This window comes from Centrocercus urophasianus, unplaced genomic scaffold, assembly GCF_019232065.1.
Source record: "Centrocercus urophasianus isolate 14NV4802_14NV808 unplaced genomic scaffold, USGS_Curo_1.0 seq_14, whole genome shotgun sequence".
Taxonomy (NCBI): Eukaryota; Metazoa; Chordata; class Aves; order Galliformes; family Phasianidae; genus Centrocercus; species Centrocercus urophasianus.
In genome coordinates this window covers 42,380,789-42,396,668 of record NW_024884586.1, presented here as the reverse complement: position 1 = coordinate 42,396,668, position 15,880 = coordinate 42,380,789, and the positions used below count along the sequence as shown (strand labels likewise).

The 15,880-nt window shown below is 38.1% G+C and overlaps 1 long non-coding RNA gene across 7 annotated transcripts in view; it reads left to right on the top strand.

Annotated features, from left to right (window-relative positions):
* LOC122158113 overlaps positions 1-15,880 on the top strand; it is a 137,633-nt gene that overhangs the window by 23,041 nt on the left and 98,712 nt on the right. For all 7 annotated transcript variants that reach the window (XR_006168133.1, XR_006168131.1, XR_006168132.1 and 4 more), the window contains exon 4: positions 7,399-7,518. This is a non-coding gene — a long non-coding RNA (uncharacterized LOC122158113). The remainder of the gene's footprint in view (positions 1-7,398; positions 7,519-15,880) is intronic.

Sequence of the window (15,880 nt, the reverse complement as noted above, 5' to 3'; positions counted from 1 at the left end):
TCCCCCTTTTCTTTTTTTTAAGCTTGTGTTTACTTAGTGGCATGTAAGGTCTGAGGCAGGAGTTGAGTACTTTGTAGTATCTGTGTTGCTCATGGTGTGATGCAATCCCTTTGTCCAAAGGGCTCTAATGGCTTCTTGGTGGGGCTCACAGTCAGTGACTGTTTTCTATGTGCTTGTGCAATGGCCTGATTGTAGTTTGATCCAGACAATAAGTATTCACTTTTCTAAATGATGCTGCGAGAATTCAGGGATTTCTTACTGAGTGTTGGATGTGTTCATCAGATGTATGTGCTTGCCATTGGATATGCATGTGACTTTATGGTCACCAATTTCATTAGGTAAAAGTATTTCTGGTAGCTTCCATAAAGGATATATTTTCTGAAACATATTAGCTTGATAGTGTTTAAATTCAAGATGATTGCCAGATTACCTACTGTACCAGTATGTTGAACCAAATTCCATTTTTCCGTCACTGCTATGCACTGGCATTTCACAGACTGGGACAACCCCAACTGTATATGACTTTTTTTATTTTCTGTTGGAGAAACGTCATTGGCCTTTTCTGACCTTGTCCTATGGTCACACATGAGACTGTGAAAAGTCTTTTTAATCGGCTTCTCTCTTGTTACAATAATATTGCAGAGTACTACTTCCTGAATTTCCTGTTAGAACATAACAGTTTTTACAATGGTGAAGCTTTAAATAGAGTTTGAAATATTTGGCATCAGGATAGAGATTTTTGTATGCAATATATTAGCATGACTTTTTAAACCCCTAAGTAGGGTGGCTTGTGCAAGAAGCTTCTTATTCCCTAGTAAATCATAGAATTGTAGGCATCGGAGGCAGCTCAGGCGACCAGTCCATCTCTGTTCTGCAGCAGAGCCAAGGACTATTTCTGACAGTGATTTTCCTAACCTTTCCATGATAGACTTCAGTGGTGAGGATCCCAAGGCCAGCCTCAGTGAGCTGTTCCAATGTACTGCTGTTTTTGTTAGTTATTTTGTTCTAAGAGCTAACAAATCTTTTGCCACATGGCAAGCAGTTCTTCTAACCTTGATAGACCTGAAGAACAGTTGATCACTGTCATATTCATAAAAGCATCTTGCATATTTGAAGACTTATGTCTTCCCTCAGTCTCTTTTCTAGACTAAACAAACCCAAATCTTTTAGCTTTTCTTACTGGATCATGTATTCCAACTTGTTTTTTTTTTTTTCTGTTGTTCTCTGCACTCTTCAGATTGTCTCTATAAATCAGAAAGCATACTATTTAAAATTGGACAATATTTTTGATTTGAGGCATTCACTAATACCAAGAAGTATAGAATGATTTCTTCTTATGAAATGTCATATACTTTTTGTATCTGCAAGAATCATACTGCTAATTCAGTTTGTGCAAAGCTGTGTCTAAGATTTTTCTGCAGTTTTGCAGCTTTCCTCTGCTTTGTAATTGTGCGTTTGATTTTCCAGCCCAGGTGCAAAACTTTTCTTCCCATTACATCTTGCTGTTTTCAGAGCCAATGTGATAATTAGAAACTCTTTGAATCCTGTTTTGTGAAGGTTTTTCCACTCTTCGCAGCTGGATGTCTTGCAAATTTGAGCATACCTTAATATTCCATCCTTTTACTTGTTAATGAAGGCCCAGAATAGAACTGGGCTTTAGGGTAGCCTCTTGCAAAACCAAGCTTGATGTATATTTTCCACTGAGTTACTAATAACAATACAGTTTTCAGCCAGCCTATAGTAATATAATAGTAATATCCTCTGTGGAACTTCTGCTGGCTTCCTGATGAAAGCATTGGGGACTGGGCTTGTGCAGCATTGTGTCAGTCTTTCTGAAGTCAACATCCTGTCTTCTGGTTCCCCTTTCACCTGTGGGCCATAAATGTGTAACTAAGGAGAATGTTCGGACTGGTCTGTCATGATTTATTTTTCACCTCCATTAGGAAAATTTGGCCAGAACACTACTTGTGTCTCTGGTTCCCTCAGCCCTTCCCTGGAGCCAGATGTCACTTCTGTGCAGTCTGGTCTGAGTCACACCTGGCTGTTTTATTAGTGCTTGTGTAGAGCATTGGGCAATGGCTGAATTGCTAGTTGAAGCTTGGCACTGTGTCTGTTATCTCATGGATTTGGGCTCCTGGCAGGCAGGCAGCTAACACCCTAGGAAGCTGGGTTGACAATGGATGTCTCTGTTCATCTCTGAAAGAATTTTAACAGAAAAAAATAAATCTTGCCCTGATAATCATCAACCAAGCAAACAAAAACAAACACACACACACACACAAACGCAGCCAAAAACCAAACCAAACCAAACAACAAAAAAAAAATAACCCAAAAATACAGAACACAGCAATTTACCTATAGTTTGATCTATTCAGTACCAGGTTTTCCAGTACTGAAATGATCCCTGTGCATTTCCCAAATAATTTAATGGCAATAAACATACTCATCAGCTGACTTGTCCTTCAACCTCTACAAAAAAATTTTTAAAGGGCTGCTTTATTTTTCCCCCCCTTTATTCCTGGCAAATGCACAAATATCTATCTGAGGTCACATTACTTAAATAGAAACTAATAGAAGAGCTGGTTGTACAAATACTTCACAATCTGGTCACAAACATGCTCTAAGACATGCTGGTCTGCCTTGGGTGAAATTCACCTTGGACAGAGACAAGAATTGCACCTTTTTAACTCAGAAGAAAGTTACTATCCACCTTGTGCTTTAGTCAAGCTAGAAATAGAGTGAACTGGGAAAGCAAAAGAGGGATTTTAAGACTTCTGGCCTGACAACTCTAGCTATTTATAGCAAAAGAGAATAATCATGGAATAAGGTGAAAATATTTCATTTTTATAGCCCTATATAAGATGAAGTTATCCTTAAGTGAATCATAGCCTCTGAACCAATAAACAATGGAGTAATGTATTTAAAAAAGAAAAAAATATTAATGAAAACATGACTTTATTTGTCTCTTCTGGAAGCTTTCTGTGTCAGTTACAGTAGTAAACATGCCTCCTGTGAATCACTGGAGACGAAAAACAGACGTATACTTGGGCTTAAGTGGTTCATATGGGTTTGTAACAGTTTTGTATCTTTTGAGCATTCAGGAAAATCCGGCCTACAGATTTTGAACTGTGATTCTGGCTACAGAGGCACAACACATTCTTTTCTGTTTTTAATAAGTCTCTCTCTTTGTGCAACAAATCCTTCTAAAAAACTGCACCAGCAGTGCTAACCAATGGGTAGCAGCTAGAAGCTGTGGGGAGAGGAATTGCTTTGGCTGGACAGAGACTAAGGGATTTGTACACCCAAATTTCTATTGTTTTTAATAGGAATTTGGCTTCAAAAATCTTAGCTTTCATATGTGTTCAGTCTCTAACAACTGGAGGTCTCTAACCCTTCATTCCTATCTTCCTGGATCAAATCCTCCATTGGCTGATGTACCAGCCAGGGGAAAGTAGATACATCGTTGTGCACATCCTTTCTTAAGATTCCTCCCTTGTCAGGTGCACTGTGCTGCTTTTCTGAACGAGAGCACCCACCATCTGCTGGCGAGAGCTTATAGCGGAAGGAAGGAGGGCCGGTATTCCACCAGGTGTGCAGAGGTTGCTCAATAACCTTAAGCAGGTTTACAGTGTTATAGTGTGGATCAGTTTTTCCCTTTGTTTTTCAGTGGCTTTTCAGAAGATTGTGAGAGACTTTATAAAAATACAGAGCCCTTATGTGTGTTATCATTATTCCACACCTACTGGCATACTGCCATTCTGATTCTCCCATGCTAAATAATGTAAGGAAACTGAAAAGTAAATGTTTATGAAAAATTCATGAATAACACCAGAAATTGATTACCTCAGTTTAGTTCAGATGGAAAATCTGAATGAAAACCCAGAAACTTAAGTATATAACAAGGGGCTGCTAATTTAATTTCTGATGACCTAAGTGATTGAGAACTTTAGAATGATTTACAGTAGGCTGTATGTTACTTTAATGCATTCAGTTCATCACTGGGTTGCATGTAGTGAATGTAATCTGGTAAGGTGATTGTAGGTGATGATAAGATAGTTGCAAGCAAAAGGGAAGCGTTTGCAATGATGTTTACATTTTCCCTACTCTTTCAAATGACATAAATTTGTATGGAAGAGAACTAGATGCACAGGGACAGCATTAACTACTACATATGCTGAGGAAAAATTGCAAGGGAGTAGATTCCTGAGGTGCGGTTAGATTAACATATGTTCAGTTAAGTTTGTTAATGAGGCAGATGTCAGAGAAATGAATAACTTAGAAACCTTGATCAAGGCATCAAGACAACGGGACACATCATTTTGACACAAAGAATTTTTACAGATTGCATGGGACTGGCAGTACTCCAGTATTAGTTCCAGACTGAAATGAAATTCCATTCTATATCTTTCTTTGTGTTAGAAACCTGAGTACCAAGTGGTTATTGCACAGAACTATATTACGTGCACATTTTAAGCACACTGAGTACAGTACACGATTATAGCTCTATTTTAAAGCACACTTCTCTTTAACGTGTTTTTACTTAGAATGGCTCTGTAGGTTAATATTGGACTCAACCCATATACACAGTGCATGGGATTCTGGAGGGAAGTTGCATTATCTGCCTATGCTGAGCATAATGAAGAGGGAAAGTGCTCTCCTACTGTATGAAAAGAATGCATGATTGGTCATGATACTTTTGCTTTTCTGCCCATTGCAGCTGATGCTTTCATTCCAAGAAAATAAGCATTCAGTGCAGAGAAGGTGGTGGCTGAAGATCTCCACCTGTTGCCATAGACATGTGGATTTCTGGCAACATAGCACAATTCTCTGCACAGGCAATTGAACTACCAGGGCTAGTGGGCTAGATGGATGGAAGGAATTATATTTAAATGCCTCTCTAGTGTTTAAGACGTCTCTAGGTGTCACTGATATTCCTCTGCCTTCCCATCTACCTTTTCTCCTCCTATGCTAAAACTTTCTGGGCCAGTTTCAGCTAGTGAAATTGCCATGGGACCTATTGGTCTGTTTTTGAGTTTGTGCTGTCTGCCTGAGTCCTGACCACATCAAGCTCTTGGTCTGTGGGCCACAGTTTAAAACAGAGAAAAGTGTTCTCATCCCCTTTCCTGTTCCACTTGTGGTTAGAGCAAAAAGTGTGTGTGGAGTATTTCTCATATTACATACAGCTTTATGAAGAAAAAGTCTGTTTTCTGATATTGAATCAACTACTCATAAAGGACATTACCTTTCTAACAAAAGATTTGTGCTCAGATCTTTTGCCTATTTTTGCAGAATCAAAAATCTTTTACCCAGGAGAAACACTAGCTAGGGTTGGTGTTTTTGTTCTTGGCATCCCTCTATGAATGCTCCTGGTTTATTTTCCTTTTTTTCATATTCAGAGGACAAGAACAAGAATGATTTCTATTAAATGTGTTTTAGGACACTTAACAGAGAAAGGAGAGCTAGGCTACTATAAGCTGAGACTGATAGTTATTTAGAATTTGGAATATATGTATTTTAAAAGGCAGAAAATAAAATTGTTATGTGCATGGGAGGTGGGCAAGATGATGGAAAACAACTGTGGCAGCTTGGTGGCCTGACATTCTGCTGAAAAACGTAGGTTAAAATCTCTTGGTGAAGGAAGGGCATGGAACCAAAGTGGAGACAGATGAATGCCCTGACACTTGAGTGACAGCATACAGTCTCCAGACACATTTGTAAATGTCTTTGCATGTATGATCTTATATTGCACTTGTTTCCATGTTTCCTACTGGCTAGCTTAAGCCCTCTCTTAGTCTGCTGCTGTCTGCACATCCCATTTCAGTGTGCCTGAGGCCTCTGATTGATTTATATGTTGATGCCAGCTTGAGACAGCTAATGTGGTTATCACCTCCAGCTGTTTACCCCACCCTTAAAGTGCTAAATAACTCCAGTGGCTCTGCAGCTGGTTTGCTAACAGCTCAAATATCAGTGCATGGAGGGTGAGGGGAAGCTTGGGTACAGTAACCTCATCAGATGTCTGAAAAAAAACCATCTCTTCTTGTCCATCAGAAATGGTTAGCCCTCACATTGTGTGGGCCCCAGGTGCAAGGCAAAGCTTCCAAGGGCCCAGGTGCTTTTTCACATCTAGCTAGAAGTAAAATAATTATGTTTTATGGTGCTGAATGTAGCCCTTAAACTATTTTAATTTCTAAATTAAATGCCTGAACTCCATGCATAATGGGAAGCCCCATTATTTAGGTGCTGAACTGGTAAGCACTATTAAGATTGAGGAAGCCAGTTCTTGAAGTGGGCACATCAGAAATGTCCCTTGGAAATGAAACCATCTGAGGTTGGGATTCCGCTAGCTATACAGGGTTCTGCATCTGAATACATCTTTTAGACTCAGTTTATAGCTGTTACAGAATAACTGGTCACTCTCTTATAGAATAGAGCGTCTCCTCTGGAAACAGAGGTCCAAACAGATGTCCACCTTAGCTGCAGACATTTTTTTTACCAGATCCCAAAGTGAAATGAGATGAATCTTTCTTATGGAAAATATGCAGAAGCTTACTTTGAGTTGCATTGAGTAGAAATTTGGTTGGTCCTTGTATCCAGGCACAGCTCCTTTGTGTATCCTTCGTGCCTTACACTTTTGAGAAAAGCTCTCATGTTTCTGAGAGCTGCCAGTATTTCTAGTAGCATGTGTTCATTCTTGGTGTCCTCTGTGGTGGTGGAGTTGGAGTTGGGTGTCCTCCCTGCTCTGCAGCATGATAGGAGTATAGGATCTGCCCTGGGTTTGCCTCAGCCACGCACTTTGGTTGGATCCATTCAGCAGGGCACTGGGACATGGTCACTAAACAAGGGTAAGGACCTCGCCCTCCAGCTCTCCCTCTCCCCTCTATGTTTTAAGTACCACATAATACAAAATGCACTCTAGTTTTCCCAATTGGACATCCTAATGTACCCTTTTATACACCAGCTTTACAGCTGATTCCAGCTCCTATAGAAAAGGAATATAGTTCCTCCTAGGCACCCAAACACAGTTAGATTTCTCTAAGTGCTCATCTACTCCCTAGTGTTTTGTTTTGTTTTGTTTTTGTGTGTGTGTCTCCAGAGTCAGTTGAATTAGGATTCTCTGTTCAGCATTGTGATTTAGAGGGAGAAGAGAAACTTCTGTGTAGAGATGTCAGCAATATCAATTGCTCTAAGTTTCCTGGAAATATCTAGCTCATATGAACTGTGAAAAAAAATTGTACTGTGAAGAGTTATTGGAAATTAGACTATCTGTATAGCTGGAGTGAAATTCAAGTTTCCTCTTGATGTCCAGGTTAGAATCACAGAGGTAGGTGCATATAAATAATTTTTTCCTTGAGTTTTTCATCCAGTTATTTTCCACTTCTTTTTCTTTCTTGTTTACAGCCCTTGTGATTATATAACAGTTCTCAAGAGGAAGCTGCTAACAAGCCCATCTGATATTTTGTGCCAGCTGTTTCAGTGGAGGCGTGTTGGACTGGAGTGAACTCCGCCTTCTTTGACAAGGTATATTATATGAGTAACACCATAAAATATATTTCAAACAGAATGATAGTCTACTTAACCTCTTGGTACTCTTTTCATTAATTTCTTCTTGGATCAATTATTATGTTTTGCCTGTCGCAAAACTGAGCTGAAAATTCCTCTGGGCATGGAATGTGTCATTCATTTAAACAACATCAAGGCACACTGTTCATGTTTAATTATTACTTTAATGCAAGTGCTAAACTGTTTTCAGTCACATCTAACAAACATGTTTTCTGGGAATGGTTGCTGCCTGACCTCAATTTGGGGACAAGTTAAGCTAAGCCTTGAAATGCTGCATCAAGCTGTCATTCCAAATAGAAATGAGCTCTGTCATCCTTGCATGAACTACATACTGTTACATGGATGGTCTGGTGAATGGAGAATATATAGACTGCCCACCAGAATGGACATTGCAGTATGCTGATTTATGATGAGTAAATTCTAGAGTAATCCTATTGATGATGCTTAGAAACATCTGTTGACAATGTAGCTAAGTAGCTAAGCTAGCAACATTGTATAGTAGATGAAAGCCACCTGTGGTGAAATCTTTTTTAAAACGTATATAAATATTTCTGTCAGTGTTGTTGCATCAGTTCTTTTTCAGCATATCCTTTATGGGATGACACATTTATGCGTAAATGGTCAGAATATTTATAGGCCCAGTTCTAGTGGAACGTGAGTATACGACTAAAGGTATTGCTCAAAAAGCCAGTTTGATGCAACATGTAAAAATGAAAGTCACTTTAGTTACTTTTAAAACCAAACCAGAAATGTTGTTCAGGATCAGGTGTATGGAGAAAGCAGGGTCTGAATTGTGGGTATGTGAGAGATTTGTCTGAAACAATAAAGGAACAGTAAAGAAACAATAAAGACAGGAAGCACTGTGATATCTTATACCTTGATAGACATTGGATTTACTGTGTTTTGATGTATTCCATATAAATTACATTATGAACAATGAATTATGGTACATCCACAGTCATTTCATAAGGCTAATCTATTCCAATTTTAAACTAAGTCAGAGCATACATTCGCTTGACGTGGCATAGCATTCACCTTGTTCACATCTTAACAACTGACTAACACAATGTTGATAACACATATAAAGATGCAGACGCAACTTAAAACTTCACACAGTCAAGACTCTAAGGTTTGAGAATTTCCTTCGTATCTAAGAAAGATCAGTTGAGATAATTCATTATATCTGTTGGAAGATTTGCTTTGACATTTGAGACCAAATTTTGCTGAATTTCCCTTTTTCTCTCCTCCTTCCCTGCCTGTTTTTCATGTTTCTTCACTGGGCCTTTTTGAAGTCATAGCTGAAACTCATTGCTAGTCTTTCTTGCTCATGATCTTGTGAGCAGACAGCAAGACCTGAGTAAAGTTTGACAGCTGCAAAATGTAGCATATAAATGCTAGAAATGTCTGCTTCTGTTACTGATAGCCAAAAAGCTACAACATACTCTAACAAGATCTTTTGAAAGAGGACTTACAAAAGTGAGTGACTGTGAAACTAGCTGCCTTTTGCCGCCCTAAATATAGAACCATTAAGAGTTTTAAAACTTCAGCTTAATGTTTTAGTTCATAGAAAGCTTTCTTTGTAAATTTCCTGGCCCAGAGTACTCTTGCTTTATGCTTTTGCCACAGTACTCTGTTGGTTTGTCCTGGTTCGAAGGAATAAATCCTGTTTTAAATTTCCTTGGTTTTTTTTATAACAAAGGGCTCTGGAGGAAAGAAAATCTTTTAATCCTCCCAGCAATAACCTGACACGACCTTCTAAACACACTATTAGCTCAAAAATATCAGCAATATTTTGTAGCTGTCTTAAGAGCTTACAATAGAGATGGACCAAATACTGAGAAGAACGATTATACGTGGATCTGAGGAAATCAATATCTTCAGGACAACTACATGTTTAAAATGGGCTAAATGTTAAAAAGTATTTAAAAAGCTGCATAGTGGAGTATTGTTCAGTAGTGGTGACACTGCACAGCCAGTTTTCTGCATGCTCTTTCTAGGCTTGTGATTTCCTCACTGTCTTAGCATGAATTACTTGCTTTCTTTGTGCTCTTTAGTTACTCCAGTCTGCTTTGTCCTTCCTTCATAAGAGCTAAGCTTTTAGAAGATGTTCAGAGCTATTTTAGTATGCTCAGTATGAGATATTTCTTAGAAAATTTGCAGGAAGAACCAATTTTCTGCAAATCTGGTCTCTCTATTATATCAGTAGGCTGCCAACTACTGCACATAGCTTAAATGTCAAATAGGTATTTTTAAAAAATTAATACTGTTGTATAAATGTAAGTAAATTAACCTAACTCACATGGAAAGAACCTTATGGTACTAAACTGTCACAAAGTTCACTTAAAATTGAGGTCTTTACATTTACAGGGAAGAGAGAGATAGGATTTACAGTAGAGAAAGATAAAGGTAGTAAGAGAAGATAAAGAAAAGAAATCCAATTGCTTTTGGTAAGTTGGGTTAAAGTAGCTAAATTCAGAAATAAAAAAGGGTTTTAAAGCTAGAAGTTGCTTTGATACTTTTAAGTACTTCAGTTGTTCATTTTGGTATGCAGCAAATTCTTGATAAATCCTACAGCCATTACTTAATCGTTCTGTTTTGAAATTTATGTTAAGAATCTGAACTAAACCTAGAGAAGTCAATGAGAGCCTTTCAGTTGCATTAAGCACATACAGCAAAATTATAGCTAGGATCACAGATAGACATGGGGAAGGTGGTGCCACAAAGTGGGATTTACCTAGACCCACACTGCTATGTGCAGCACTGTCTCGTTCTGACTCTGGAGAGGAGAGTGCTTTAAAAGTGTAGTTCCTACTTCAGATTCAATTTTAATCTAGCTGAGCAGTCCGAGAAATGTGAGTTTGGTTGGTACCAAGTTCCTGCTCCCAGATGTGAGAACATTTTGGGGGAAGGGAGTATGATATGGAAAAGCGTGAGAAGGAGAAAGATGGCAGGAGCAGCTAGACATGCTGGCAGCATGGAGGCTAGAGCAGCAGTTCTTCTGTCCGTGCCACTGGCTCTCACACAGCCATTATGGCCAAAGTTTCTGTAACATCCCTGTTTGCAGCAGGGATTGACTGAAGTCTGACTATAGAACATCTGCCACACCTTCAGCTTTGGCACAAGTTTCTGTCTTGGGCACATTGCTTTTCAAAGACATGGGTGTGCTCATCTGTGAGCTAGCTGTTGATGTACAGGTTGGTCTCTAAACTTCGCCTGCTAGGAAGCTTGGACAAGTGTGTCATCTACTCAACTTTCAGATTTTTTTCTGTTGAAATGTTTGAGGTCTACTTTGGTACCTGGTTGGTGGTGAATGCATTCTTCCCGCTCCTTTACAGGTTTGAAATACTGTGTTTTAACCAACATGCTAGAGTTTATTTAGATAGAAGTATGGCAGGGATGCACCTCTGTCCTGCTGATGTTATGAACTTTGCAAGAAAGACCTCTGTGGTCTCCTGATTATTCCCCCTTAGCTGTAGTGCTGCCCAATTCCCAGGCCTCACAGGTTGCTGCCGCAGGGAGGAGACTGTGGTAACTGTCAGATATGTCATTGATACAGTCCTGTTTAATTAAAATAATATTCCACTAGTTTAAATTTCTCTGAACACTCTCAACTGTTTTTTTGTTCAGTTCCAAGTCCTCCAGCAGCCAGCACTGTGCCCAAAAAGCTTTCTGCTTTTCTTTGAGGGCCATGCTGCTGTCTTCACTAGCCTCTGTGGACCCATCTCTGGACTGTCTCCTTGCTCTCCTGCATGTTTTTTTACTTCTGACATGAAGTAGTTATTCTAAAAAGCAAAGTCCAACTCCCACTTCTGTATTTTACTCTGGGGGAGATCCTTCAGGCTGCGTGGCCCAGCTCCTCCTCCAGCTTTGTCATGCTGATTTGCAATTTAGCCTGTAGCTCCTATTGTTGTATTTATTGCTAAACAAAAGGAGTATTTTTTTTTTTTTTTTTTTTGCTCTCTCACTGCTTAGGCTGAGTAGAAGATAGTTGTCGTGTCCGCTAGCTTCCATGAGCTTTGTGGGTACCGCTGAACAGAGGTCTTGCATGCTGAGCACCACCTCATCTTCAGCAAGGCAAGATGCAAAGAGCTTGGTGGCCTGGCAACTTCAGTAATCTTCCCTAGGCTGCAAGCATTTATATTCCTCATGGCTTCAAATGGGCTGCTTATTCCTCACTGATTTAATGGTTGACTTCTGATGTTTTTGGATGAGTCAGATGTCTGTAATAGTGACACTACATCTATGTATGTGGTAAATGTGAGAGAAAACAGATGTCTATAAAAATCATTGAGTTTGATTTGCAACAGTGAACAGTATTTGGATTAATCATAGCTGTATAGCTAATGTGTACTACCTTTCTAGTGGGGGGTGGAAATTACTTCTTTCACACCTATGTGACTTCTACCTTCACATTTGTATTTTTTCTAAAACTTGACCTAGAGTACTCTAGAGTTAAGTTCAGGTCTGTTTGTTTTAGGATTAATTGTACAATCACTGCAGTGTTTTAAAACAGTCTTGCAACCTTAAATTTCAACATTGAAGATTTCTGGCAATATCTGAACTTTGCTCATATGTAAAAGGAAATGAACAGTAGCTGCTGAGTAAGTGTCATACATCAGTTGTTCCCAAATAGATTTTTTCCAATACAATGTGAATTTATTTGGTCCGGTTTTATAAGTTGTCTCAGACCAAAGCTGAATCATTTGCTGAATAGTAGATGAAAGACAGAATCCTAATCCAGGCTTAGTCTGACACTCTGAAGCAAAGAATTTCAAAGTTCCTGAGATCAGAAGGCAAAGAATTTTGCAAATAAGTATCAGCCAACTCCTTTTCCTGTAAGACCTGAGGTTGAATAATGAAAGACCAGTGGCAGAAAGTAATAGCTGAACAAAGAAAAATGAAGGGTCTAACCCTATGAACTAGCTTTAAGGTCATGAGCAGGATCTTACAAAATCAACACAAATTCATTACTGGAAGAAACCAGAATATAGTCTTTAACGCAGTACGATATGTCAGATCTGATCAAATCATGTATATGTGCAAAATTCAGAATAACTGGAGTTTGCTAGTGAAATTAACAGGCAGCGTAGGGAGGATTTCCCTAATGAAGCTTCTAATTTTCTGGAGATACTTCTCTGGTTCGCTAACTATGGTCTGGACAAATCATGAGACTCTGGACAAATCATAGGCACTTTATTTCACAAGTTTGCGTGTGTCCTGTAACAGGATTTTGGGAGATGGACATATAGTCTGCAGTGCTGATGTTATTTTATTGACTCACCTACTCCAGTGTTGAGGTTTCAGGAACTCTCCTGCTCTATAGAACCCTTTTTAAGCCCACATCCTCTGGCTTAAATAAAGACTATAGAATGCTCTAAATGCAGTAACAAAGGTCTGGGGTTTTTTTTAGAAGTATGTAAGATATAAGTCCAGTAAATGGGCACTGAGCATAAGTATTAGATATCTTTCATTTTTTGTACCTGATTTTGAAAGATGGTATTTCTCAGAATAATGTGAGAAAACTTGGAAAGCTGATTTATTCCTGTTGTAAGATAATTCTGCAAATGACTCAAAAGTGCAGTAATTTAGAAATCTTGAGGTTCTTTCTATATCTGGATTAATGCATTCAGCAAGCTTTTAGTGAAAATATATGAATCTTTGGTAATTACTTTAATTCATGAATAGAACTTTAACTGAGCTGAATACATGAATGTACCTTACAGTGTTCAGGCTTTGTGAGACATTTCTGCTAAATCGGCTTATGAATTTCCTTTTGATGAGCTTAATTGTTGACAGATTTTTCAAAAGCCAGCAACAGCTTTCTTTGCTAGCTAGTATTCACATGAACTGGATAGTCTTGCGAAGTCCTTTATTCAATTTGCATAATATTTTGCTTCTGCTGTAAGATGAAGCGAAATCCTTTGTAGTGAAACCAACAATGTTAGACATATTAAAGGCATCAATCCTAATCAAATAAAAGAAAATAGAAAATTCACCCTCCCAGCTTGTTCTTCAAGATTTTAGGATATGTACAGCTAGAAAAAATACATATTTTTTCTTTTTTTTTCTTTTCAAAGAATTGTTATGAAAAGGGTCCTAAATAATGTGTTATCTCCTATTCAGAGAAGATATTTTACTGGTTACTTAAGCACATCTGTAACTGTGCTTTTCGTCTGGGATCCCTCAAGTCAGAACGCATTGCAAATGCTAATATATTCATTAAATCTAGTAAGCTTTTTTGTCCTTTTGCATACAAGTGACAAATTTTATATCTTATATATCCAAATGTTTTATTGCTAGTTTTAGAATTTCTACCTTTGAATACTATTCCCAGGGTGTATAGGTAGGAAGGGAATTAAATGTAAAATGAAGAGTGGGATCTCTGGCCATAATGATGGTTGTGGATGTCTGAGGGTAGTGAAGCATGCAGAAGCCTTGAAAATAACTGACCTTCTTTTCTCCCAAACATTTCTGAAGAATTCTTGCCCGTTAATAATGCCTTAAAAGTAATAAAGTCTGGGATCTGTGTATTCTAGCCAAATGAGGCCACATCCCACAGTCCTTGCTTTGTGTTTACTGGAGTAAATCTCCCATTTGCTCATGATAGGATGAGGTCTGAGAACTGAGTAAGGATGGCAGGATGGGAATTGGTTTGTCACCTCTGACAGTGGGTTTGCAAACTGCTGGAACCACAAATGAGCTCAGTGTTTAGCAAGATGGTGGATGCCAGCATGAAGCTTGGAAGTGCCAATTTTAATTAAAACCTGCACTTTCAAATCAAGTTCTTAGTTAACAATGGGTGGGAAATTCTTCCCACCATATAAATTTTCTGAATGCTGTATTGACTGGCAAGATGGGGGCAGCTTCTCTTTCCACAAAAGTACTGCTACCATCACCTCCCCCAGCCAGAAGAAAAAGACTACATTGTTTGTGGAAACTCTCCTTGTTCATGTCCTTGTTCATGTCCTGCATTTCAGCCAGAACAGACAGATTTTATTTTGTCCTCCTCACCCCCCTTCCTTCGTTGTTAACAATGGAGCAAACACATGAGATTAACATGGCTCTTGACATGGCTCAGTTGTTTGCCATTTGGAAACTACTGATTCCTCAGTTGTATAATTGTAAAAATTAAAAAAAAATTAAAAAAATAAAAATTAATCAAAAGATTCAGTTATTTTCTGTTTATTCTAAAGATAGGGAGAACAGAGTAGTAGGGAGAGAAGGGGGGAGCCAAAAACAAAAAAACAAATTAGTTTAAGAACCAGCATGTTCCCCTTACTTTAAGGAACACAGTAAACATTTCAAAAGTGCATGCCAGCTCATTATCTAACCCAGTCTTCGCTGACTTCATGAAAAACAGCAGCAGTTAAGCAATTTTTGCCAAAAGCAAATTTGGGTACATGTATTGCTAAAAAAAAATTTGACATCTGCTCCATACAGGTTCCTTAATCTGCCACACAGAGGCAAATCAACATTTCATTGTTATCCTTTCTTTCTGATGTTTAGCCCTTTCTTGATTGCTCTTCGAGTCTGTTTTGAGCATTGTTTATCCAGAGCTCTGGTATGACCTATGACTTGAATTGTTGGCCAGAAATGAACCTCTCCAAGTGTTTAAAGATGTAGACACAGCGTCAGTAATATAATCTGCGTGGTAATATCTGTTTGAAAATACCTCTTTTACAAAGTTTATTGTTTTAAAAAAATCTGTTTATGGATTCCTTCATTAACTAAGTTTTAAGAGTTAATTTGTCATTAACTTCACTTATTTTTTTGATGAATGTTGTTTTGAATACTCCAGGTAGCTGCCTTTTTCATTTAATTCAGTGAATACTTGTAATTTATATTTAAATGTTTGTCATAATAATTTTAGTAAAATGTGTATTCAGTTATCATTATTTATTGTGATAACAATGGATACAATGGATTCCATTAATTCGCTCATATTGATAAGTTACTAATTCTTTGGGAAACACATATCTTTCTATGTCCAAAGCATATTAATTCAGGAGTACTTTGAATCCTATTGAACTTTGTTTCCTTTGGGAATGACTCTTCATTTAAGAGAAGTGCAAGCATTTGTTGAACAATTGTTTTATTAAATAGTTTAAAGAATATTTCTTTTGAAACAACGCAGGCTTTTTCCCATTGCCCTTACATTGTCTGGTATGTGCATTACTGTCCTGTTGGCATTGTCTTTTCTCACCTTAAAACTTTCCATTCAAAATTAACATGGCAATCTGTATTTTGCTTTAGAATCTATATGATTTTCTGTCATATGCTTAAAATGCACAGTTGTGCAGTTCTGATAATCAGTTTCTCT